The 25,063-nt window shown below is 36.1% G+C and overlaps 1 protein-coding gene across 3 annotated transcripts in view; it reads right to left on the minus strand.

Annotated features, from left to right (window-relative positions):
- The window catches only part of SGCZ (sarcoglycan zeta), a 1,037,264-nt gene that overhangs the window by 59,907 nt on the left and 952,294 nt on the right, over positions 1 to 25,063 (minus strand). The window lies entirely within an intron of this gene.

The raw sequence follows: 25,063 nt of genomic DNA on the forward strand, positions 1-25,063 counted from the left end.
CACAATTCACAGCGCTTACCAGAACACATACCCTCCCCAGTGTCCATCACCCAGTCACCCCATCCCTCCCACCCCACCCCCCACTCCAGCAACCCTCAGTTTGTTTCCTGAGATTAAGAATTCCTCATATCAGTGAGGTCATATGATACATGTCTTTCTCTGTTTGACTTATTTCGCTCAGCATAATACCCTCCAGTTCCATCCACGTCGTTGCAAATGGCAAGATCTTATTCCTTTTGATGGCTGCATAATATTCCATTGTATATATATACCACATCTTCTTTATCCATTCATCTGTTGATGGACATCTTGGCTCTTTCCACAGTTTGGCTATTGTGGACATTGCTGCTATAAACATCGGGGTGCATGTAGCCTTTCGGGTCCCTACTTTTGTATCTTTGGGGTAAATACCCAGTAGTGCAATTGCTGGATCATATGGTAGCTCTATTTTCAACTTTTTGAGGAACCTCCATACTGTTTTCCAGAGTGGCTGCACCAGCTTGCATTCCCACCAACAGTGTAGGGGGGTTCCCCTTTCTCCGCATCCCCGCCAACATCTGTCATTTCCTGACTTGTTAATTTTAGCCATTCTGACTGGTGTGAGGGTATCTCATTGAGGTTTTGATTTGGATTTCCCTGATGCCGAGCGATATTGAACACTTTTTCATGTGTCTGTTGGCCATTTGGATGTCTTCTTTGGAAAAATGTCTGTTCATGTCTTCTGCCCATTTCTTGATTGGATTCTTTGTTCTTTGGGTGTTGAGTTTGATGAGTTCTTTATAGATTTTGGATACTAGCCCTTTATCTGATATGTCATTTGCAAATATCTTCTCCCATTCTGTCAGTTGTCTTTTGGTTTTGTTGACTGTTTCCTTTGCTTTGCAAAAGCTTTTTATCTTGATGAAGTCCCAATAGTTCATTTTTGCCCTTGCTTCCCTTGTCTTTGGCGATGTTTCTAGGAAGAAGTTGCTGCGGCTGAGGTCGAAGAGGTTGCTGCCTGTGTTCTCCTTTAGGATTTGGATGGACTCCTGTCTCACATTGAGGTCTTTCAACCATTTGGAGTCTATTGTTGTGTGTGGTGTAAGGAAATGGTCCAGTTTCATTCTTCTGCATGTGGCTGTCCAATTTTCCCAACACCATTTGTTGAAGAGACTGTCTTTTTTCCATTGGACATTCTTTCCTGCTTTGTCAAAGATTAGTTGACCATAGAGTTGAGGGTCCATCTCTGGGCTCTCTATTCTGTTCCATTGATCTATGTGTCTGTTTTTGTGCCAGTACCATACTGTCTTGATGATGACAGCTTTGTAGTAGAGCTGGAAGTCTGGAATTGTGATGCCACCAGCTTTGCTTTTCTTTTTCAACATTCCTCTGGCTATGCGGGGTCTTTTCTGGTTCCATACAAATTTTAGGATTATTTGTTCCATTTCTTTGAAGAAAGTGGATGGTATTTTGATGGGGATTGCATTGAATGTGTAGATTGCTCTAGGTAGGATTGACATCTTCACAATATTTGTTCTTCCAATCCATGAGCATGGAACGTTTTTCCATTTCTTTGTGTCTTCCTCAATTTCTTTCATGAGTATTTTATAGTTTTCTGAGTACAGATCCTTTGCCTCTTTGGTTAGATTTATTCCTAGGTATCTTATGGTTTTGGGTGCAATTGTAAATGGGATCGACTCCTTAATTTCTCTTTCTTCTGACTTGTTGTTGGTGTATAGGAATGCCACTGACTTCTGTGCATTGATTTTATATCCTGCCACTTTACTGAATTCCTGTATGAGTTCTAGCAGTTTTGGGGTGGAGTCTTTGGGATTTTCCACATAAAGTATCATATCATCTGCAAAGAGTGAGAGTTTGACTTCTTCTTTGCCAATTTGGATGCCTTTGATTTCTTTTTGTTGTCTGATTGCTGTGGCTAGGACTTCCAATACTATGTTGAATAGCAGTGGTGATAGTGGACATCCCTGCCGCGTTCCTGACCTTAGGGGGAAAGCTCTCAGTTTTTCCCCATTGAGAATGATATTCGCTGTGGGTTTTTCATAGATGGCTTTTATGATATTGAGGTATGTCCCCTCTATCCCTACACTCTGAAGAGTTTTGATCAAGAAAGGATGCTGTACTTTGTCAAATGCTTTTTCTGCATCTATTGAGAGGATCATATGATTCTTGTTCTTTCTTTTGTTAATGTATTGTATCACGTTGATTGATTTGCGGATGTTGAACCAACCTTGCAGCCCAGGGATAAATCCGACTTGGTCGTGGTGAATAATCCTTTTAATGTACTGTTGGATCCTATTGGCTAGTATTTTGGTGAGAATTTTTGCATCCATGTTCATCAGGGATATTGGTCTGTAATTCTCCTTTTTGATGGGGTCTTTGTCTGGTTTTGGGATCAAGGTAATGCTGGCCTCATAAAATGAGTTTGGAAGTTTTCCTTCCATTTCTATTTTTTGGAACAGTTTCAGAAGGATAGGTATTAATTCTTCTTGAAATGTTTGGTAGAATTCCCCTGGGAAGCCATCTGGCCCTGGGTTTTTGTGTTTTGGGAGATTTTTGATGACTGCTTCTATTTCCTTAGTGGTTATAGGTCTGTTCAGGTGTTCTATTTCTTCCTGGTTCAGTTTTGGTAGTTGATACATCTCTAGGAATGCATCCATTACTTCCAGGTTATCTAATTTGCTGGCATAGAGTTGCTCATAATATGTTCTTATAATTGTTTGTATTTCTTTGGTGTTGGTTGTGATTTCTCCTCTTTCATTCATGATTTTGTTGATTTGGGTCATTTCTCTTTTCTTTTTGATAAGTCTGGCCAGGGGCTTATCAATCTTGTTAATTCTTTCAAAGAACCAGCTCCTAGTTTCGTTGATCTGTTCTACTGTTCTTTTGGTTTCTATTTCATTGATTTCTGCTCTGATCTTTATTATTTCTCTTCTCCTGCTGGGTTTAGGCTTTATTTGCTGTTCTTTCTCCAGCTCCTTTAGGTGTAGGGTTAGGTTGTGTACTTGAGACCTTTCTTGTTTCTTGAGAAAGGCTTGTATTGCTATATACTTTCCTCTTAGGACTGCCTTTGCTGTATCCCAAAGATTTTGAATAGTTGTGTTTTCATTTTCATTGGTTTCCATGAATTTTTTAAATTCTTCTTTAATTTCCTGGTTGACCCATTCATTCTTCAGTAGGATGCTCTTTAGCCTCCATGTATTTGAGTTCTTTCCAACTTTCCTCTTGTGATTGAGTTCTAGTTTCAAAGCATTGTGGTCTGAAAATAGGCAGGGGATGATCCCAATCTTCTGGTACCAGTTGAGACTTGATTTATGACCTAGGATGTGATCTATTCTGGAGAATGTTCCATGGGCACTAGAGAAGAATGTGTATTCCGTTGCTTTGGGATGGAATGTTCTGAATATGTCTGTGAAGTCCATTTGGTCCAGTGTGTCATTTAAAGTCTTTATTTCCTTGTTGATCTTTTGCTTAGACGATCTGTCCATTTCAGTGAGGGGGGTGTTAAAGTCCCCCACTATTATTGTATTGTTGTCGATGTGTTTCTTTGTTTTTGTTATTAATTGCCTTATATAATTGGCTGCTCCCATGTTAGGGGCATAGATATTTACAATTGTTAGATCTTCTTGTTGGATAGACCCTTTAAGTAGGATATAGTGTCCTTCCTCATCTCTTATTACAGTCTTTGTTTTAAAATCTAATTTGTCTGATATAAGGATTGCCACCCCAGCTTTCTTTTGGTGTCCATTAGCATGGTAAATGGTTTTCCACCCCCTCACTTTCAATCTGGGGGTGTCTTTGGTTCTAAAATGAGTCTCTTGCAGACAGCATATCGATGGGTCTTGTTTTTTAATCCAATCTGATAGCCTGTGTCTTTTGATTGGGGCATTTAGCCCATTTACATTCAGGGTAACTATTGAAAGATAGGAATTCAGTGCCATTGTATTGCCTGTAAAGTGACTGTTACTGTATATTGTTTGTGTTCCTTTCTGGTCTATGTTGCTTTTAGGCTCTCTCTTTGCTTAGAGGACCCCTTTCAATATTTGTTGTAGGGCTGGTTTCGTGTTTGCAAATTCCTTTAGTTTTTGTTTGTCCTGGAAGCTTTTTATCTCTCCTTCAATTTTCAATGACAGCCTAGCTGGATATAGTATTCTTGGCTGCATATTTTTCTCATTTAGTGCTCTGAATATGTCCTGCCAGTCCTTTCTGGCCTGCCAGGTCTCTGTGGATAAGTCTGTTGCCAATCTAATGTTTCTACCATTGTAGGTTACATATCTCTTCTCCCGAGCTGCTTTCAGGATTTTCTCTTTGTCTCTGAGACTCGTAAGTTTTACTATTAGATGTCGGGGTGTTGACCTCTTTTTATTGATTTTGAGAGGGGTTCTCTGTGCTTCCTGGATTTTGATGCCTGTTTCCTTCCCCAAATTAGGGAAGTTCTCTGCTATAATTTGCTCCATTATACCTTCTGCCCCTCTCTCTCTTTCTTCTTCTTCTGGGATCCCAATTATTCTAATGTTGTTTCGTCTTATGGTATCGTTTATCTCTCGAATTCTGCCCTCGTGATCCAGTAGTTGTTTATCTCTCTTTTTCTCAGCTTCTTTATTTTCCATCATTTGGTCTTCTATCTCACTGATTCTTTCTTCTGCCTCATTTATCCTAGCAGTTAGCACCCCCATATTTGATTGCACCTCATTGATAGCCTTTTTGATTTCTACTTGGTTAGATTTTAGTTCTTTTACTTCTCCAGAAAGGGTTTCTCTAATAACTTCCATGTTTTTTTCAAGCCCAGCTAGTATCTTTAAAGTGATGATTCTGAACTCTAGATCTGACATCGTACTAATGTCCGTATTGAGTAAGTCCCTGGCAGTCGGTACTACCTCTTGTTCTTTTTGTTGAGGTGATTTTTTCCGTCTTGTCATTTTGTGCAGAGGAGAATAGATTAATGAGAGAACAAAATGCTAGCAGGGTAACAACGTTCCCAGAAAATATACTCTAAACAAATCAGAAAAGACCTGAAGCAGTCGGAAAAGAAAGGGAAAGAGAGAAAAAAGAAAAGGAAAGAAAGAAAGAAAAAAGAAAAAGATAAAGATAAAAACAAACAACAGCAGAACAAAACAAAACAAAACAAAAACAGAATGTAATCAAATATGATCAGGCTGGATTATAGATCAGTGCCACACACTAGATTTTGGGTGTATTTTGGTCTGTTAAAAGAAAGTCCCTCCCAAAATTTTAAAGAAAGAAAAACTTATATATGTACAAAAATAAGGGTTGATATGATGAAGGGATGGAATATGACTGTAAAGATGGAAATTATAAAAAATTTTAAAAAAGAATTTGATAAGTTGTTTGAAAAAAGAAAGAAGAGGATTAAAAAAAAAAAAAGAAAGAAAGAAAAAAGGGAGAGAATGTGATCAGGCAGGGGAGTAGAAAAAAACCATACACTAGAGATTTAGAGTATATTTTGATCTGTTAGAAGAAACTATCTCAAGATTTTAAAGAGAGAACAACTTATATATATATGCCAAAAATACGGGTAACTACTATGAAGGGATAGAATATGACTTCCAGAAAGTGGTCGCTTTTCTGTTCAGAGAGTTGTTGCTATTCTTTTCTTCAATCTCCTGTTGAGTTTGTAGGTGTTCAGAATGGTTTGATCCCTATCCAGCTGAATTCCTGAGAGGAGACGAAATCCAGGTCTCCTACTCCTCCGCCATCTTTCTCACCACCCATCACAAGGTACTTGTAAAGCATTACTCAGTTGTGAACCTTTAGCTACACTACATTTCATATATGCTAATATTGAAATTTGTTCACCCTTTACTATCACTGAATGTGAATGCATTTTACAGTCGATCTTGCAAAATATATATATATATATATATATATATATGTTTTTAGTGCTCCCCAATGTATCTTCTCATCAATAACTTTCTTGATTTATTAAAATATAGTATTAAATAAATATAGTTACACCATGGAATTGAAAATCTGTTTCTGATTTATTGGACAATTTTGCATATTAATCCATCCACAAATCACAAAGGCAGCTTCCATATTTGGAAAACATGATTAATTTGTGAGTTTGAAAGGCTTCAACAAAAAGATCAAACTGGCCAGAGGGTGAGGAATTGCTATTTCTATAACATCAATTTATTTCATTTGGCATAACACATTTGGCATATGCTACATCTTCCCCTCCGGTTACGATTTGGAGCATTTCTCCTCTGCTCTCTACATCAAAAACCCTTATCAGATACAGTCCAGCCCAGTCAGGGACCTAGGGACATCACACTTGTGTGTACCTCTTTTCATTTACTGTGCATATGGTATGGACTGAATGTTTGTGCTTGCCAAAAATTCTTATGTTGAAATCCAAGCCCACCACATGGTTGTATTAGGAAAGGCGGTCTTTGGGGAGGTGATTAGGTCCTGAGGGTGGAGCCCTCACGAATGGGATTAGTGACCTTATAAAGTCTGCCGTTTTCCTCCCTGCAATCTGCCAGGTGAGGACCTAGTGAGAAGCCGGCCATGTACAGACCAGGAAGTAGCCTCTCGTGAGCCGCTGGGTGTGTTAGTGCCTTGCTGTTGGGATTCCCAGCACGTAGAGCTGTGAGAAATCAAGTTCTGTTGTTTAAACCACCCAGTCTATGGTATTTTATTATAGCAGCCCAATCAGACTGAGACAATATACTACCATTATCTTTTAGATACATGTCCCCCAGGAATTCAAAACATGAGATCATCTTTGTATTCCAAAATTTCCTCCAAATTTAAAATTGGGTCCGATTTCTAGGGCTACTTAGGGTAAGAAGTTAGACAGGTGAAGGAATACCAGACATAAACTTCCGGTCCCTTTCCTGGGCCCTCAACCCCACCCCAGCCCTGCTCCCAGTCCTAGCCCACGGGCTTTAGTATTGTATACCTCTCCACCATCATAGCTTCTGAGGGGCACTTAACAAGAGGAAAATATTAATTCCAAACCCTGATAACATGTGGGATAATTTCTCTGAAAACAAGATGTATATTTTTCTTATAATATAAGAAACTACATGTTTTCAGGTCCACATAGAAAATTTTAAAACTATGACAATGCTAAGTCAGATAAAACTGATGTTAACCTTTGCAGGCTGTCAAGATCAAAACAGCATGAATTGTACTTTAACATCTGTTATATATATTTTTTTAAGCAAAGCACTTTTCTTATGAAATTTAATGACAGTATTGGAGAAGCCATGGCAGACCTACTGTTCTTGGTGACAGTCATACCTTTGATCTGGCAAACGTTATTTCATCAGACTGTATCAGTTGAGTATGTCTTCTGCTAATCATGATCTAACCTTCCTGTATTGTGCTTTTAATCTTTAAACCATAGTAACCCAACTGCGTGATGGTCAAAAAACTGTGCTTGGGGCTGGTGTGTTGATAAATGTGACTTCTAAGTGTGGAGGCCTCTATGTCTCCATCTTCTAGGCACTCAGACATAACACTAAATCTGAACTGCCTGAAAGATATTCTAGATATTATACATATAAAACCTTAACTTGTACATCACGTTGCTATCTTCAAATATACTGACTTATTGGGTGAACTGATCCACAAAATATATCAGTGACTTTAATGACCCTGAAGTGCATTAGATCACTATATGTATATGATATATGTAATATAAAATATATACACACACATGCTGCATATGGTTACAAATTTATAAGACTCTTTTTGGCATAACATTTAATGCCATTATATGGAAGGTACTTTATTAACATAAACATGCTATATTGTGTGTCACATAAACAAGTAGAAATATAAGCAGAATACCTGGATATGGCAAAGTCAGTTGAAATCTTAATTCATTAAATTTAAATAAGCAAAAGCAAATAAGCAAGTAAGAAAATATACGCACACCTGGAATAAAAAAAAAAATGCATCCAGGCCATAAATAAATGCATGGGGAAACATTCAATTAAAAATAGATATATAAATTAATACTGCAGACTACACTTTATTCAACATATTAGTAAAATTTCAGAAGGCAAAACTGCAAGCAATTAGCAATATATTGACAATAAATATTTTAAATCAGAAAAGAATTTTGAATATATTGTGCTTCTATACATTGCTTTTCTGCAAATAGCAAAGAGTAAATGCATGTAATTAGACACATATTGCATTGTTGTGAATATGTTTAAAGTTAATGCATTAGGCTACATGAAATTGAATTTATTACATTATAACATGTTTTGTGGTGTCTTATTCTGTTTTTCATGTTTCTATCTTCACATATCTGCTAGGCAAGGCCAACTCAGCATCCAGTTGTTCGGAGGGGAGCAAACGTTCAGTTCCATTTTTTCTCAACCAGCAATGCTTCCAGAGTCTCAGGAAAGCAATATGCCTAATGACTCTGGATAAGGAGCTCTGATTCCTTAGCAAATAGATCGTGGGGAATTAGGGCTATCTGGACAGTTCTATATTTTACTAGTCATCTTATTTTTTTTAAGTTTAAGATTTTATTTATTTGAGAGAGAGAGAGAACACAAGCAGGGGTGGGGTAGAGGGAGAGGGAGAAGCAGACTCCCACTGAGCAGGAAGCCTGAAGACTCAGGACTCCATCTCTGGACCCTGAGATCATGACCTGAGCCAAAGGCAGCCACTTAACTGACTGAGCCACCCAGGTGCCCTTTTACTGGTCGTCTTAAACGCAAACTTGCTAACTAAAGTCTCAAGACTAAAGGCTTACTTAAGAATATCTGAAGAAGTTTATGTTAGCAACTTCAAAATCAAACAAAGAGCAGTCAGGGATAAAATAAGTAAAGAGCATTGGAAGGAAAAAGATAGAAAACATGTAAGCAAAATCAGTTTCCACAAAAGCATTGAAGTATTCAATATATATATCCGAATATTTTCTCTAGTTCATTTAATATTCTGTATATATTCTTTAAAAGCAAACAAACAAAGCAACAACCAAGCTGATTTCTTTTTCTCCTCAGAGATGGCTCCATTGCCTTTCTGGAACATTCACATTTCTTGCAGTCATATTCAGTGGCCAAAGGCACATCTGCTGACAAATAGAGAGGTTCCAGGAATTTATCTACTGTCTTTGCATTTTCTACATTAAATCAGTCAAACACATGAATTGGTAAATTTTCTTCAATAAAAGTCTCCACGGGGGCTCAAACAATATATTTCCGTGGGGCCTCTTGGTACTATTTAGTTCTAATTTAAAGAGAACAAGGCAAAGATCAAAATGGGTATGTCTAATTATCTCTGGTGTGTTTTCCTCAAGCATACCATGATGTATCTTTCTTCCTATATAACTCTGATTTTACATGTTGTCAATATTTTCAAGGTCTTGAAGAAGAGTATTATTAAAAGATTAGAAATTCCCACAAGAAAAATGAAAACAAGAGTCAATACAGTCAACTAAACTCGGAGTTCTGAAATTCCTGTTTTAGAATTATCGTGGGCCCCCTAAAAACAAAACCAAAGAAGCTGAAACAAAACAAAAGAAGCTGCTTTCATGAAATAGAAATATAAATAAGCATTGTACTTTATTTTATTTTACATTATGCATGTCATTAAAAACTCTCATTTGGGGGGCGCCTGGGTGGCTCAGTCGTTAAGCGACTGCCTTCGGCTCAGGTCATGATCCCAGGGTCCTGGGATGGAGCTCTGCATCGGGCTCCCTGCTCTGCAGGAAGCCTGCTTCTCCCTCTCCCACTCCCCCTGCTTGTGTTCCCTCTCTCGCTGTGTCTCTCTGTCAAATAAATAAATAAAAAATCTTTAAAAAGAAAAAAAAAAAACCTCTCATTTGGAAAGTGTACTCTTAGTGTACTTAGGGAGAGAAGGAGAAGAAGCAGAATGAGGAAAAGGTTACAGGGGCTGGGCTGGGGGGCTTATCTTGGAACAAGGGCTCCTGTGCCTTTGGCAATTGCTATCTATACTAGATCCTGTCAGAGATTAGCACACCCTGCCTCCTGCAACCTACCCCCTCAACCTCAGGAACTGATTTGTTTCAGAATTGGAGGAGTAACCATTCTGTCTCCAGCAAATAAGGTAGCTCTAGGAACCCTGAGGTTACATTCACCCTTAGATCCCTACCTGGGCCTTCCTACCATCCTGTGTCTAGACCAATGCCTTGTCCATAGTAATTCCTCAATTAAAGTTTATTTTTACAAAATAAATGAGCAAAGGGGAGAAAAAAAGAGAGAGAGAAAGGGAGGCAAACTAAGAAACAGACTCTTACTATAGAGAACAAACTGATGGTTACCAAAGGAGCGGTGGATGGGGTGATGAGTAAAATAGGTGATTATCGGGATTAAGGAGGGCACTTGTGATGAGCACAGGGTGTTGTATGGAAGTGCTGAATCCCTATATTGTACACCTGAAACTACTATTACACAGTATGTTAACTACCTGGAATTTCCACCATTTGTACTTTTATGCCTTGTTTATCACTCCCTTGCCCATAATTACCATAGGTATGATCGCATACTGTTTCTCTCCATCTTCCTTTTTTTAAAAAGTTATGAAAAGATTATACATATAACAATTGTGTACATGATGTTACCCACCACCTAACTGAAGAAATAGTTATTGTTACCAACACAAGCCTTCAGCATAATCTCTTCTTAATCACATGCCCCTTCATCCTTGGGGAGCTCTGCATGTCAGCATTATTCTGAAATGAGTTTTATCACTCCCATCTTGTAACTTTATTATTTATGTACATATTCTTAAAACATTTTTCTTAGTGGAAGGAGAATGAGAAGAACATAGAGCCACATCTAAAACTATTGCTTAAATGGCTGGATCCAGTCAGAGACAAACTCATGTAGCCCTGGACTTGCCTATTATATGAATCAATAAATTACTCATCCACCCCATTGAGGGAGAGGAGGACATAAATTCTGAATTGAGTTTCTTTTTGCATTGTTTTCACTCTTTCTGTATTTTCTTCTTTGTTTCCAAGCAAAACTAGCCTTAATGGTATAATCTTTTATACTTGTATTTTTTGGTCTTTTTGGTGATTCATAATAATATAATAATAATATTATTAATTAATTAATTAATCATTATCATTAACTGGTATGACTACCTAGCCAGACATTTCATAAATTATTATAGTATTTTCTCCTGGGCCTGGCCTCTATGAATTTTGACAGGATCAAGTAAAATATGTCTCTTTATCCCACTTTTGTTGACTATGTTGTCTAAGAGAAGTGAAACCTTCGACTTATTATTTTGTTTAAAGGGACCAGTCGAACAGCATATACATAAAATATTCTGGTTTTTGTATAGTATGCAAACACAAAATTACAGCATTTCAAAACTGTGGATGGCACAAAGTTGGTGAGTGAAATATTATTTTCTAAAAATTTTTTATGTATCATAATCATTCATGTTCTTTTAATTTATAAAGGAAAAATAGAAACAAAAAAATGCATGTTGCATGCGGGGAAAAAAATACTATCTGATAGAATTATTCTCTATGAATAGAATCAGTGAATACTTAAGTAATGAGAAGAGACTCCTTACAACTACATTTTTGGTAAGTTGCTTTTATAAGAGAGAGAGAAGAAAACAAATTCTCTGGAAATGTTCTCTGGAAATCTCTCATTGCCTAATTTTTCAGTAGACATTAATATGTCTAAAATGATGCAACATAATTTATGGAAGAATATGAGAGTTGAAAAGCCATTTCTTGATAATATTGAACTAAAAATTTTCCATTGCAGCCTATTACCTTTTATTTTAACATATGTTTCATAAGAACAACAACTAACTTCTCAGAATTTTTCCCTCTTTCTTGTCAGCTTGCCCTGGTCTTCTGCTACGTTTTGACACATCAATCACTGTAGTTTTATGGAATGCCTTAATACTTTTAATTGTTTTCCTTTTTAACATGCATTTTCTTTCAAATAACGATTAACATGTGTATCCATGTTACACATCAACACAAGCATAACAAAAATGAGTTGGTGCAAACAGTTTTCTAATATATTTCTATGCAAATTCCGCCTAACTTACATTCAATATAACTTGTTTAGTTGTGGCAGGATAATTTTGCAGATGTATTCAACTAATAATGTAATCTCATGGTACCAATTAAGTATAAATTTCTTGCCAAATTTCAAGATTATTTTTTCTCTGTTTTCAAAAACATCCAACTTTGACAATTAATTTATCACCTAAACATCATAGTGAAAGTCACCTAACAGTATACGTATTTACTTTTCTAATGTAAGAGAATGTACACAGAAACCATTCCAGACAGAGAACTGGATTCTTGAAAATGTCATGAAAAAGTAACCACCTTCTCTGCAGAGTACCTTTAGTATATTTATTTATACTATCTGCTAATACTTTAAAAAAAAGATTTTATTATTAATTTATGAGAGAGAGAGAGAGAGAAAGAGAGCATGAGGAGGAGTAGCACTAGAGAGAGAAGCAGACTCCCCAGTTGAGCAGGGAGCCCGATGCGGGGCTTCATCCCAAACTCTGAGATCATGACTGAAGCCGAAGTCAGACACTTAACCAACTGAGCCACCAGGTGCCCCCACCTGCTAATACTATTTAGTAAGAATATTTGAGGTATGCTTATTGCTACTTAGTTTTTACATAAGACTTGTTTCATATTCCTGTTGATATTTGGTAGATTGTCTCTGAATTTCCTTTAGTGGGAACATGTTTTTAATGTTATAAATCAATTTACTGAGCACTACATAAGAATAAACTTCAAGATAAACAATTTAAGAAATCCTAGTATAAAATATAGTTTTTATTATAATCTGATTTTAAATATTGTTAGGCAACTGTGTATTTGTATTATTATTGATTTGTTATAGCTAATGCATATTTTTATGATTACATGGAATTCTTAGAATTGCTTGCATTGAAAAGCATTATTTCTGATTCCCAAAGAAGCATCAGACTTGGGTTTCTGGAAAAATGACCAAATGAGGTACTTGGGTAAAGATCTTCTATCAGAAAGAAAGATCTAGTTTATAATCCCATAAAACAATCCCTCAAATTAGAGTGCCTTAGCCCAGCAAAGGTCTGTTTCTTGTTCCTGCTCATTTCCAGCAAGCTTCAGTAGGATGCTGTAATCACAGTAGTCACTCAGGGACCAAATGACAAAGGCTCCATCTCAACGCTTGCCTTCAAAGCTATGGCAACAAGAGAAAAGGATATGGCAAACTTAGCGCTATCTTTTAACTTGCATTTAGAAGTAACACATCATTTTATTTTATTGACCAATGAAGGTGATATCAGCAAATCTGTTCCCAAATAAGTAGGAATTTATAATACCTAACCTGATGTTCACCTCTAAATACAAAACTGACAGAGAACAATAAAATATTTATTAGTTCGTCAGGGCTGCCAAAGCACCACACATGTGGGTAGCTTGAAAAACAGAAGCTTATTGCTCTACAGTTCTGGAGGCTGGGAGCCTGAAATCAAGGTGTTGGCAGAGTTGCTTCCTCCTGAGGCTCTGAGGGAAGAATCTGTTCTAGGTCTCTCTCCCTGGTTCGTAGAGGGCTATCTTCTCCATGTATTTCATCTCCCCTCTATATGTATCTTTGTGCCCAAATTTCTCCCTTTTAAAAGAACACCAATCATAGGGGTGCCTGGGTGGCCCAGTCAGTTAAGCGTTTGCCTTCAGCTCAGGTCATGATCCCAGGGTCCTGGGATTGAGCCCCACATCAGGCTCCTTGCTCAGCAGGGAGTCTGCTTCTCCCTCTCCCACTCCCCCTGCTTGTGTTCCCTCTCTCGCTGTGTCTCTCTCTGTCAAATAAATAAATAAAATCTTAAAAAAAAAAGAATACCAATTATATTTGATGGTCCACCCTAATGACCTCATTTTAACTTGATTATCTTTATCTCCAAATAAGACCTTATCTTCAAATAAGATCACATTCTGAGGTACTAGGGGTTAGGACTTTATATATGAATTTGGGGGGGGGGCATAATTCAACACACAAAATATATCGTCAATGTTATGTGGGAAAAAGAAAAAAATAACAAAAATAAAAATGCCAACCTAGGATTGTAAGTCTAACAAAATTATTATCCAAGATTGAAGGCCAAAAGATATTTTCAGACTAACAAAAACTGGGAGAACTAATCACCAACAAATTCATTTTAAGAAAATTACAAAGGACTATTTTCAAGAAAAGGGACACAGTCACAGATCAAATATCAGAGGTACAGGAAAATAAAGATTTGAGAAAACACACTTTCCTGGGTTTTCTTCTAGCTCACTAGTCATACCTTTTCAGTCTACATCTGTGCTTTCCCCTTTTCTTCCTATTATCTAAATATTTACATGCTCCAGAGGTCAGACTAACTACTTTTGAAGTGTATTTTTTTGTGAAATGTCTCCAGAACAAAACAAAAATAAAAGAACTGAGAAAAATCCTTTGCTATTTATATCCATTCACCTACAGGTTCTCATCCAGGATCATGGCATTAAGTAAAGTATACGTGTTCAAATCCAAAATCTGTAACATGTGCACTAATATTTACCTTGAAATCCATATTTATATATCTGTTTATAAATGTCAGAAAGGCATTGTTTATCTCAATAATTCTTGATTATCACACACTTGCTAATTTATTTTTTTCCTCAGTAATCCCTTTTTCAGTGAAGAGTGCCACAATTCACCCCAATAGTCCAACCCTCAACTTCAAGGTTTATTTCAGGTTCCACTTCTGGAATGACAATGTCAGGAGCTTCGCAGACCTGGTCTCCGGAAAAACTGCTGAAAGATATTTTATAAACAATTTGAACTCTCAGTAAATAGTTCTAAGGATATACAGCAAATGAAGAAATATTTATTCAAGAAAATCTATTAAGACTCAGTAGAAACAGAGAGTCTATATCATTTGGATCATGAGTCACTTACTTTATCCCACTCCCAGCTCAATATGATGGAAATTCCACTCTATGTAGGTATAGCCAAGAACACAAGGCTCCTTATTCATCTACCTCCCAGTGGAGAATTAAAGTATTTTCCCAGGAGGGAGGGGGTGTCAGCATTTCCCATCCTATGCTCTAGATAACTGTTGCAGAGGACAGGTCCCTAATAAATTCAACTGAGAGGTGAGGGCTCACTTCTTCCACTCAAACTCCACTCACAGGATGGAAGCTCTACCTTAAGCATGATGTAGTGAGAACACAGGGGCCCAAATCACCCTCCTTTTAGCTCTTTCATAGGATGGAGTTTCCATGTCAGGATATGCAAGTCCTAGAGGCTACATTCAATCCCCAGCTTTGCCAAATGCCCGGCTACTAAGCAGGAGTGCCACTCAGAAAGAAACTTACCATTGTCCCTTCTTCCAGTTGTAGTTCAGAGATTTTGCCCAAGAAGAGAAATGGGCTATAGACCAGAGAACTGAAGCTTTTTCCAAAGAAGATTTTCTTTGCATAAGAGTTGGAGAAAGTTCAAACCTAAGGATGCTCCCAAAAACAATGCAGCTGTGGTGAAAAGTAATTAAGAGGAGACCAAAAGCTTTAGCAGCTAAACTATAGTCCTTGAAACAATTTATGCTCCAGGACAATATATAAAACAATATAGCAATCAACCAGAAATTAGTGTAGCTTATTAGCAGGGTGTGATCAGGGAAAGAGAGAGGCCAACATCGCACTGCTAAGATGACAGTTATCCCTGGTGACCGTGTGAATGCTCAAGGCTGCACCCTCTCAGGAACTTCAGAAGCTTTAAACTGAGGGGTGGGGGTGGGGACAGAGAGTAGGAATAGACTTTGATAGAATAATCCAGGCAGTTACCAAAGAAATAAGCAAGCAAATAATGATAACAAGTCCTGAGGGTGATGGTGGAGGACCAGAACCCAGACTTGCTACAATATATTACCTAAACTTTCCAATTTTCCACACAAAAAATATGACATGCAAAGAAAGAGGGAAGTCTGACCCATAGACGATAAATATCAGGCAATCGAAACTGCTTGTGAAAATGATCACATGTCACATTTAACAGATGAAGGATTCAAATGGCTACTCAAAGTAACCAGTATACCCACATTCAAATAACTACAGGAAACTGTATTTAAAGAATTAAATGAAAGCATAATAAAATATTTCATCAAATTGAGAGTATCAATACAGATGGAGAAGTTGTAAAAGAAGCAAAGGAAAATTCTGAAGCTTAGAAGTACAATAACTGAATGAAAAATTCACTCCACAGTAGATTGAACTAGCAGAAGAAAGAATTAGCAATTTTAAAGAGAAATAAAACCTATAAAATCTAAGAACAGTGGGGAAAAAGAATGAAGAGAAATGAACAGAGCCTCAGAGAGAAATGTGGGACATCACTAAACACAGGAACATGTGTAATAGAAATGCTAGAAGTAGATGAATAAGATAAAAGAACAGAAAACATACCTTAAGAAAAAAATACCTGCAAACTTCCTAAAATGTTTTGAAAAACAATAACCTATACATCCAGGAAGCTTAATGAACTCTAAACAGGATAAATAGAAAGAGATCCACATATAGATACACTGCAGTAGACATGAGGAGAGCCAAAGGCCACTAGAAGGCTTGAGAACAGCAAGAGAAAAATGGCACAGGAGTTACAAGGAAGCTGGTAAGGTTACCAGCTGAATTCTCTGGAACAATGGAGAGGCTTTCTTACTCATGCCTCTACTTTGGCTCTTGTTGGCCAGCCTCTCAGTGTATATCCTCCACATGTAAGTCAGTCACACCTTCAAAATGAAAATCAGACCATGTGACTCATCTGCTCAAATCCCCTCAAGAGCTCCACATGATATTCAGAATGCACCCTAACTTTTCACCTCTCAGGACTTTTCAATTTCTGCTTTCTTCACAGTGGTCCTTCTGCCATTTCTTAAACACACTGATTTTATTAAACATGCGTGTTTTTACACTTTTCCTTTCTGCTGCCTGCCCTGCTCTATATAGCCAGACCATGGTGTGTTTTGCTCATGACTGTATTTGGTTTCCTAAGAGTTATTCCCTCAAGTAGCTCATCCTTGACTCTTAAATGGCCACCATTCCCTCTCTTCATTCTCTGTCTTGTCTACAGAAACTCACCACACCCTTCACATTATTGGAAGCCTTACCCCCCTATTTTTTCTAGAACAATCCTGTTCCTACCTTCATTTTCTTTCACTTGAACCTACTTTATTTTTCCTCTTATTACTTTTGGTTGCTTGTTTATTTTCTGAAAACCTCACTATAATATAAACTACCTTTGTTTAAGGATTTATATTTATCTGGTTCATCTGACGCTTCAGTAATTAAGCAGTTTCTCACCTATTAGAGGTGTTCAAGAAGTATTTCTGGCATAGACAATTTGATTATTGATTTAATAACCTTATTTAATTTTTACCTCAATAAACATTTCAAGAACTAAAATCTAGTTCCTTTATCATCTAAATAAATGCCTCATAGTTTGCTTAAATCTATTTTTTTAATATTATCTTTTATAATAAGATTGCACCTTTAGCTTTTGGCTTCTTTCATGGTCTATTTCAATTCCTGTCTTTCCTCCCCTCCTATGTAAACATGCTATGTGACCTGCCTTACCTGATAATATGAAATACTTAATACAGATTTATGGCATACATATTGATATGAGTATATTTCAAGTTCCTTACAAATATGTAAACATTGATTATGCAACTACTATACGCTCATATTTGTTTGGGAGCCATCTTAAGTGTGGTTTGATAAACAACTGTATACTCTAAAGAAAAAAAACTCACAAAAATTAACCTACATGCTTCTTCCACAAATAAAAAAGACAGCTTCTTGAATTATGAGTTTTCTACTTATTTTAGGAGTAATGTAAGAATGTAAGAAGAATGTTCTTATTACACCTTTTAAATTGCTCTATTTTCAGAAGGAATGCTCTGATTTTGTTACCTAATGTTTTCCAGTGATTGAATATTAAATGTGGGGGTTTTGGTACATTTGCATAAAATATAAAATTTTATCCATTAATATAATTACTTTTAATGTCTATGAGAAAATGTGCAGTGAGGAGAGGTTTTAAACTTAATGAAGAAACTATTCATAAAAGTGTAGACATGGCTCAGGGGCATTCTTAAATCCCCTCTTCACTACGCTGTTTTTTTCTTCCAAGTCTCTTTCTGATACAGAAACCCAAAGAAAAGGGTAAAGAAATTAAAAGGATTTCTTTCCACATAGGAATGACAAAATCAAAGTTAATGAATACAGATTGAGTCCTTAAATTAATACATAACATTTCAATTAACTATCTCTCTCAGAAATAGCACCTGTCCAACCCACTGCTATCTTCTGGTTTATAAAATGACTGCCTAATTAGTTGTTTCAAAAAGGTAACAGGACTTTCAGATAAATAAAATAAATAACATTTCTCTAAGATCTACTTTTTCCCTACATTCATCTTTTATTTTTTAAGATTTTATTTATTTATTTGACAGAGACAGAGAGAGGGAGAGTGAGCACAATCAGGGGAAGCTGCAGAGGGAGAGGGAGAAGCAGGCTCCCCACTGAGCAGAGAGCCCAATATGGGGCTCGATCCCAGGATCCTGGGATCAGGACCCGAGCCAAAGGAAGACGCTTAACTGACTGAGCCACGCAGGCACTCCTACATTCATCTTTCTAACAACATCCTTACTTTCTCTAGTCTCTCAAAGTTTTCCTGATATCCTGAATTTCTAAAAACTATTCAAGAAGAAATATCAATAGCTAAAATGCCTCTCCCCCAAGCTAATGTTTGTATATGTTGGTCATATTTGGGATGAGGATATGATGAATTTATTTAAACGTTTGAGGAAACTTCTGACAATATTGTGTTTCAGTAGACAGCACTTGAATTTGTTAAAAGTAAATTGCAGAATGGATTTCTAAGTTTCTTATTTCCTGATTATCTATTCCTTTTTTGGATTTAAGCATGGCTATGTTATCTCTTCATGGCCCATCTCTCCCTTTCAGAAAAGGTATTTAAATCAGTGTGTTTTACAGAGTCATCTAAAGTAACTTCCTACATTGTTATCATCCAATGGAAACTTCACATTGTCCTTTATTATTGATTAATATTTTTTTTTAATTCTAAGGTATTTTCTGAGTAAAAGCAATGCTTGTCATCAGATTATCCAGCTAAATATGAAAGAAAAAAGTGTCGTAGTGAAACATGCAGCACACTTTAAATACTAGTCTAATTTTCCCTCACCAATGTATCTCCACCTGTCTTTCCCTGAAACCAGCTGTTTGGTGCTCAGAGGATATAAATAATTTGATGATGATATTAAGTGAAATATAATTATAATACCTGAAATATATCACCCAGCAAGTAAATTCTTTTATTATCACTTATTTATTGCAGGTATTAAATGAAGAGATCTAAGAGTTGAAAGTATATCTCCAAAAGGTTCCTTCTGGATATTCGTGTATGTCAGAATACTGGTTAGGCTGATTCTTGTTCTAATATATGTTTGGTATGTGCTCAGTTAGAATGGACACATGACGTGTCAGGGATCCAGGTCTCTCCTACTCTGCTGCTCTGCCACTTTCAGACTATAGCTTCCATCTTGGAGACCAACACAGGTGGTTGGGTCGCTTTAATGTGTCTCATTCCAGAGAGAGGAAAGGCAAAATGGAGGGCAGGACCATTTCTTTTTCTTTTCTTTTCTTTTTTTTTTTTTAAGATTCTATTTTAATTCCAGTTAGTTAACATACAGTGTTATCTTAGTTTCACGTGTACCCATTTCTTTTAAAAAGACTCTACCTGCATGTCATCCTGCATGTCACCACCACTTACATCTACTTGGCTAGAACTCAGCACACCTGGCTGCAATAGACGCCCGTTGCCTTCATCTGGGTAGTCACATGGGCAACTAGCACTTGAGACTGTATTTCTAAAAGAGGAGGGGAAGAATGGTCCACAGGGAGGGAGCCGTTAATGGTTTCTACAGCATCACACAAGTGCTTTTACCTCAGAAATTCATCTTAATCATTCCTCTGACTTCCAAAGACCCTAGAGTCAACATTTATACATATTTTTCTTATGGTTCTTTTGCTAATAATAGCTGGATTCCATATCCTGTAGGATTACTTTATCTTAATTATGGTCCTGTTATTTTATCTAAAATGATACCTTGCCTATAAATTAAGTAAAGGAAGGCGATCAGAAGAAGAAACCCCTTAGGTTTGAGTCACACTTTGCATAAACATCTTGTTTTGTTAACACAAAATTTCTAAGGCCCACAGAAAAATGCCATATAATCAATGACTTTTAAAAACAAATCGCATACATAAGAGAGTACTTGATAGAAGCATACTGATTTATAAAAATATTTCCTCCAAAAATCCTAGTTGGGTAATGCTTTATTGTAAAGACAGAAAATAAATAATTTTATTATGTTTTTATTTAGGAAATTATTATGTTGTAATTTAGTAAATTTTGCATTTAAAGAAAAATAAATGACAATATGGAAAAAAATACTACTCTGTCTATTGCTTAGTGGTCTGCTTGATAATTACCCTAAGTATTATTATCCACTCTGTATTTCTTTCTTAACAATACATAATTTGCATATTGTTAAACACTACGTTTTATAACTAAATATCTATTATTTCTTTCCATAACATGTATATTTTGGGAAAGGAATATTACATTGAGACATTAAAATGTTTTGTGACCTCCAAGCATTCTTTAATAAAAATTACCAGTAAAATAATTATGAATAAATTGCATATCATGTTTGAGCTTTTATTCCAAATTCTAGTTAAGCTTATGTTTAATACTATTAGCTATTTCACCCGATTCTCTATTTCTTTTCTTCCAAGTCTTCATCTTCACTAATTAGATAAACACAAAATTGATGTCAGTACATCAGTTTCTCAATATTATTTTCATGTCTTTCCAACATATATTTAGCTATTAAGACATGAACTACTGTAAAAAAGAGCAGTAGGGAGACTTCATGGAGTATACATTTGAACTTAGAATACAGTTTTCATTTTCAAAATTGAGTTATCAGGGAGAGAAATCTAGAAGTATTTAATAAAATATGAACAAATCAGTGATGTATTCCATAAGAGACTATATTTCACACTTACTAAAAATTATATACAATGGGTGTGTATGTCTGCATATACTGCAAGGAGTGATAACATCATTTTAAAATTGCTACAGTTACATATGTTTTTTTACATATGTTATTTGTGGTTATGTTGGCAGAAGAAATACTGTTTTCGAAGATCTCTCAGCAGGAGACTATATCCAATAGGCTGTCAAAATCTTTTCTCCTACATTAGTGTTCATAAATCACCTTTTCTTTTGATAAGGTAATGCATGTACATAATACAAAAGTTAAAAGCATAAGTTATCCAGGATGACTCTCACTTCTACCCCTGCCCTATAAATCCTTTTCTGACATTTCCCTTAAATGGAACAATTTTTGTTGTTCCTTGTGAACTTTTTTTATTTTTAGCAAATATAAGCACAGATAATTGTATCTCTTTTTCTTAAACAAAATGCACATTTTTTACAATGTTTGTCCACTGCTTTTCACATAATAATTGTACTCCTTTCAAATTTCCTTTTAGTTCGTGACAATCTAAATAAATGAGAGAATATAGTAATGCAGGCACCCAAACTTGTCTGGCTTTTATTTGATTCAACATGTGTTTATTTTATATCTGCTTACAATTATTCTGATAAGTTGTAACTGCTTGTAGTTTAATAAGAAAATTCCTATCTGAACAACATGTTTTATTAATCATTTTGAGGCATACAGTGAGGCCATGTTAATTAAATTTTCACTTGACACTAAAACTGGAGGGATAGCTACTTAACAGAATGAGAATTCTAAAGGATCCTGACAGGTTGGCATGAGGGGACAATAATTTTTAATAAACATTTAAAAATAGATATATTTTGCATGGGAATAAAGAGACATCCTTTGAAAAACAGAATGTGAGGAGGGAGAATTATCAACATTTGTGGGGGGAAAATGTGTTTTATTTGTTAGATAATTTTATCAGATGGTTTAAGTAGTAACTAATACCTTAGACTGTATAACTAGAGATGCAATGCTGATGAGCGAGAAGACGATCCTGTTAAACTTCAGGTTGATTAAACCACATCTATCTGGATTATTATATGTTATTACAGGCATTCTCTGATGGTCGATGGTTGATGTGAACTAAAACCGTGACCAGAGTAAGGTCAACCTTGTTGGTGAAGAGATATAAGTTAGTCAATACAGTGAAATTGTTATTGGAAGTCTAGCATAATCATAGTTAGAATGAAAAAGAGTGTCATATAAATAGCAGAGTGAGTGTGTCACACATTTTGGTCACACTTTACTTGAGTGTTCAGCTGTGTTTTAAGCTCTAAGGTTTATATAGGATGTTGTAATAGCTTATGATAAGAAAATAAACAAAATGATTTAAGAAAAAGATTTCTGCCTCTGACCAAGATGGAATATCTGAGATCAGATTGACCTCTCATCAGAAATAACAACAAAAAGACAAAGTATATAGAACTATGGTTTTCAAGACACTTGACATCAGGGAATGGAGAACAGTAATAGCTAAGAGACAAAAACAAATGAGATGGGATCATAAATACTGCAAGCTAGTGCTTTAAGGGAGTTTCCAGGCTGTGGTGCAGAGACGGGGAACACAGGTGGAACTCAGAGACTTCCTGAGCTGGGGAGAAGGAGCAGAGACTCCAAGGAGAATGACAGGTAGAGCTTTCAGGACAGAGTACCAGAGAGAACAGAGATGCATTGAGAAAGGAACTCTAGAGATCTGCAGAGGATCTCCCTCAAATAATCAGTAGATTATATATCATTGCAGGTAGGTGAGAAAATTATCCTAGGTCAGGTAAACAAATAGAGGAAATAGTGTCTGGCATTTACACAGGGTTGGGAATAGTACACAAATATCATATGGGGTTTTGGTAGAGGACTCAGGAAAATCTTGAATCACAATTCCTAATACAGAATGATTAGCCACAGACCTAGCAAAGCCACGGATCTGCCAAAGAAACCTCAAATGCAGGACCCTAAAGGGTGAATCTATTTTCAATTAATTGCATCTAGAACAAAGTTCAAGAATATTTATAGAAATCAAAAAGTATGCAGCACCAAAAAAGTAAAATGTACCATGCCTCACATCAAACATTAAAAGATTATGAGCCATATAAAGGAGCAGAAAAACATGGCCCATAATGAGGATAATAAATAATCAGAAGTGACTCAGAATTGACAGGATATGTTTAAATTAGCAGAAATGGGTGATAAAACCATTATTATAACTGTATGCTGCATGCTCAAAAGTGAGAGATATGGACAAAAAGATCCAACTCAAACTTCCAGCAATGAAAACTACAATGAAATGAAAAATATACAAAATGGGATTAGCAGTAGGTTAGACACTGCAAAAAATATGTATGCAAGTGAATGTGATCCATAATAAAATACAAAGAGAGGATGGAATTTTTTAAACTTGATTGTAATCAGTGAAATGGAAAGAGAAGAACAATATAGGATATTAATGAAACCAAATTCTGTTGGTTGAGAAGATCAATAAAACTGATAAACATCTAGCCAAGAAAAAAGTGAGAAAACACAAATTACCAGTATCAGTACAGTAGTCCCCCCTATGTGTAGTTTCAACTTTCTGTGGTTTCAGTTACCCCTGATCAACTGTGGTCTGGAAGCAGAGGACCCTTCTTCTGTCATATCCTTAGAAGGTCAACAGTGGCCTAACTCAAGTCACAGTGCGCATGTCATTCATCTCACTTGATCTCATCATGCAGGCATTCTGTCATCTCACATCATCATTAGAAGATGGGTGAGTGCAATATGGTAAGATATTTTGAGAGAGAGCACATCTATATAACCTATATTAAAGTATATTATTATAATTTTTCTGTTTTATTATTGGTTGTTATTAATTGCTTACTGTGCTCAATGTATAGGTTAAACTTTATTAGAGGTATGTAGGTATAGGAAAAATCAGTATTTCTAGTACCCAGTAGTACCTGCGGTTTCAGGCATCCACTGAGGGTCTTGGAACATAAGGTGGGGGGTACTGTAATGAGTAAAGTGACATCACAACTATTAAAAAGCTATAAAAAATTAATAAATATATGTTATAAATCACCTTATGCCTATAAATTTGATAACTTAGATGAAATGGGCATATTTCTTGAAAGACACAAACTACCAAAGTTCACTCAAGGAGAAATAGATAAATTGCATGTCCTTATATTTATTAAAGACATTAATTGATGTTTAAAAATTTTCCTGTAGAGAACCATGAGAGACTATGGACTCTGAAAAACAAACTGAGGGTTCTGGAGGGGAGGGGGGTGGGGGGATGGGTTAGCCTGGTGATGGGTATTAAAGAGGGCAGGTATTGAATGGCACACTGGGTGTTACACGCAAACAATGAATCAAGGAACACTATATCAAAAATAAATAAATAAATAAAATATTCCTGTAGAATTCTAACAAGTCAATTAGAAGATAAATGACCCAATTTAAACATGGACGACATATATAAATAGACATTTCACACACACACACACACACACACAAAGAAACAAAGAATGTCTAACAAGTCCATAAAAAGATGCTGAATATTAGTCAGTAAGAAAATTCAAGTTAAAGACACAGGAGATAACCATTTCACACCCACTAGAATTACTGTCCCTAAAGAGAGACAATAACAAGTCCTGGCAAATTTGTGAAGAGACTGGAAATGCAAAATTTTTCAACTACTTTGAAAAACAATTTAGTAGTGTTTTAATAAAAACACAAATTTGGCACATGACTCAGCTGTTCCACTCTTAGATGTCTACCCAAGAGGAACGAAAACCTAAGTACACACAAAGATTTGTACACAGACATACATAGCGGCAATATTCTTAATAGCTCCGAATTAAAAAATGATCCATATATCTATTAACTGATGAATTAACAAACAAAATGTGGTAAAGTCATATGCAATGGAATATATTCAGAAATAAAAGCAATAGACTACACTGACATTACTACAATATGGGTGAATCTC

This window comes from Phoca vitulina, unplaced genomic scaffold (assembly GCF_004348235.1).
Source record: "Phoca vitulina isolate PV1807 unplaced genomic scaffold, GSC_HSeal_1.0 scaffold15, whole genome shotgun sequence".
Classification (NCBI taxonomy): domain Eukaryota; kingdom Metazoa; phylum Chordata; class Mammalia; order Carnivora; family Phocidae; genus Phoca; species Phoca vitulina.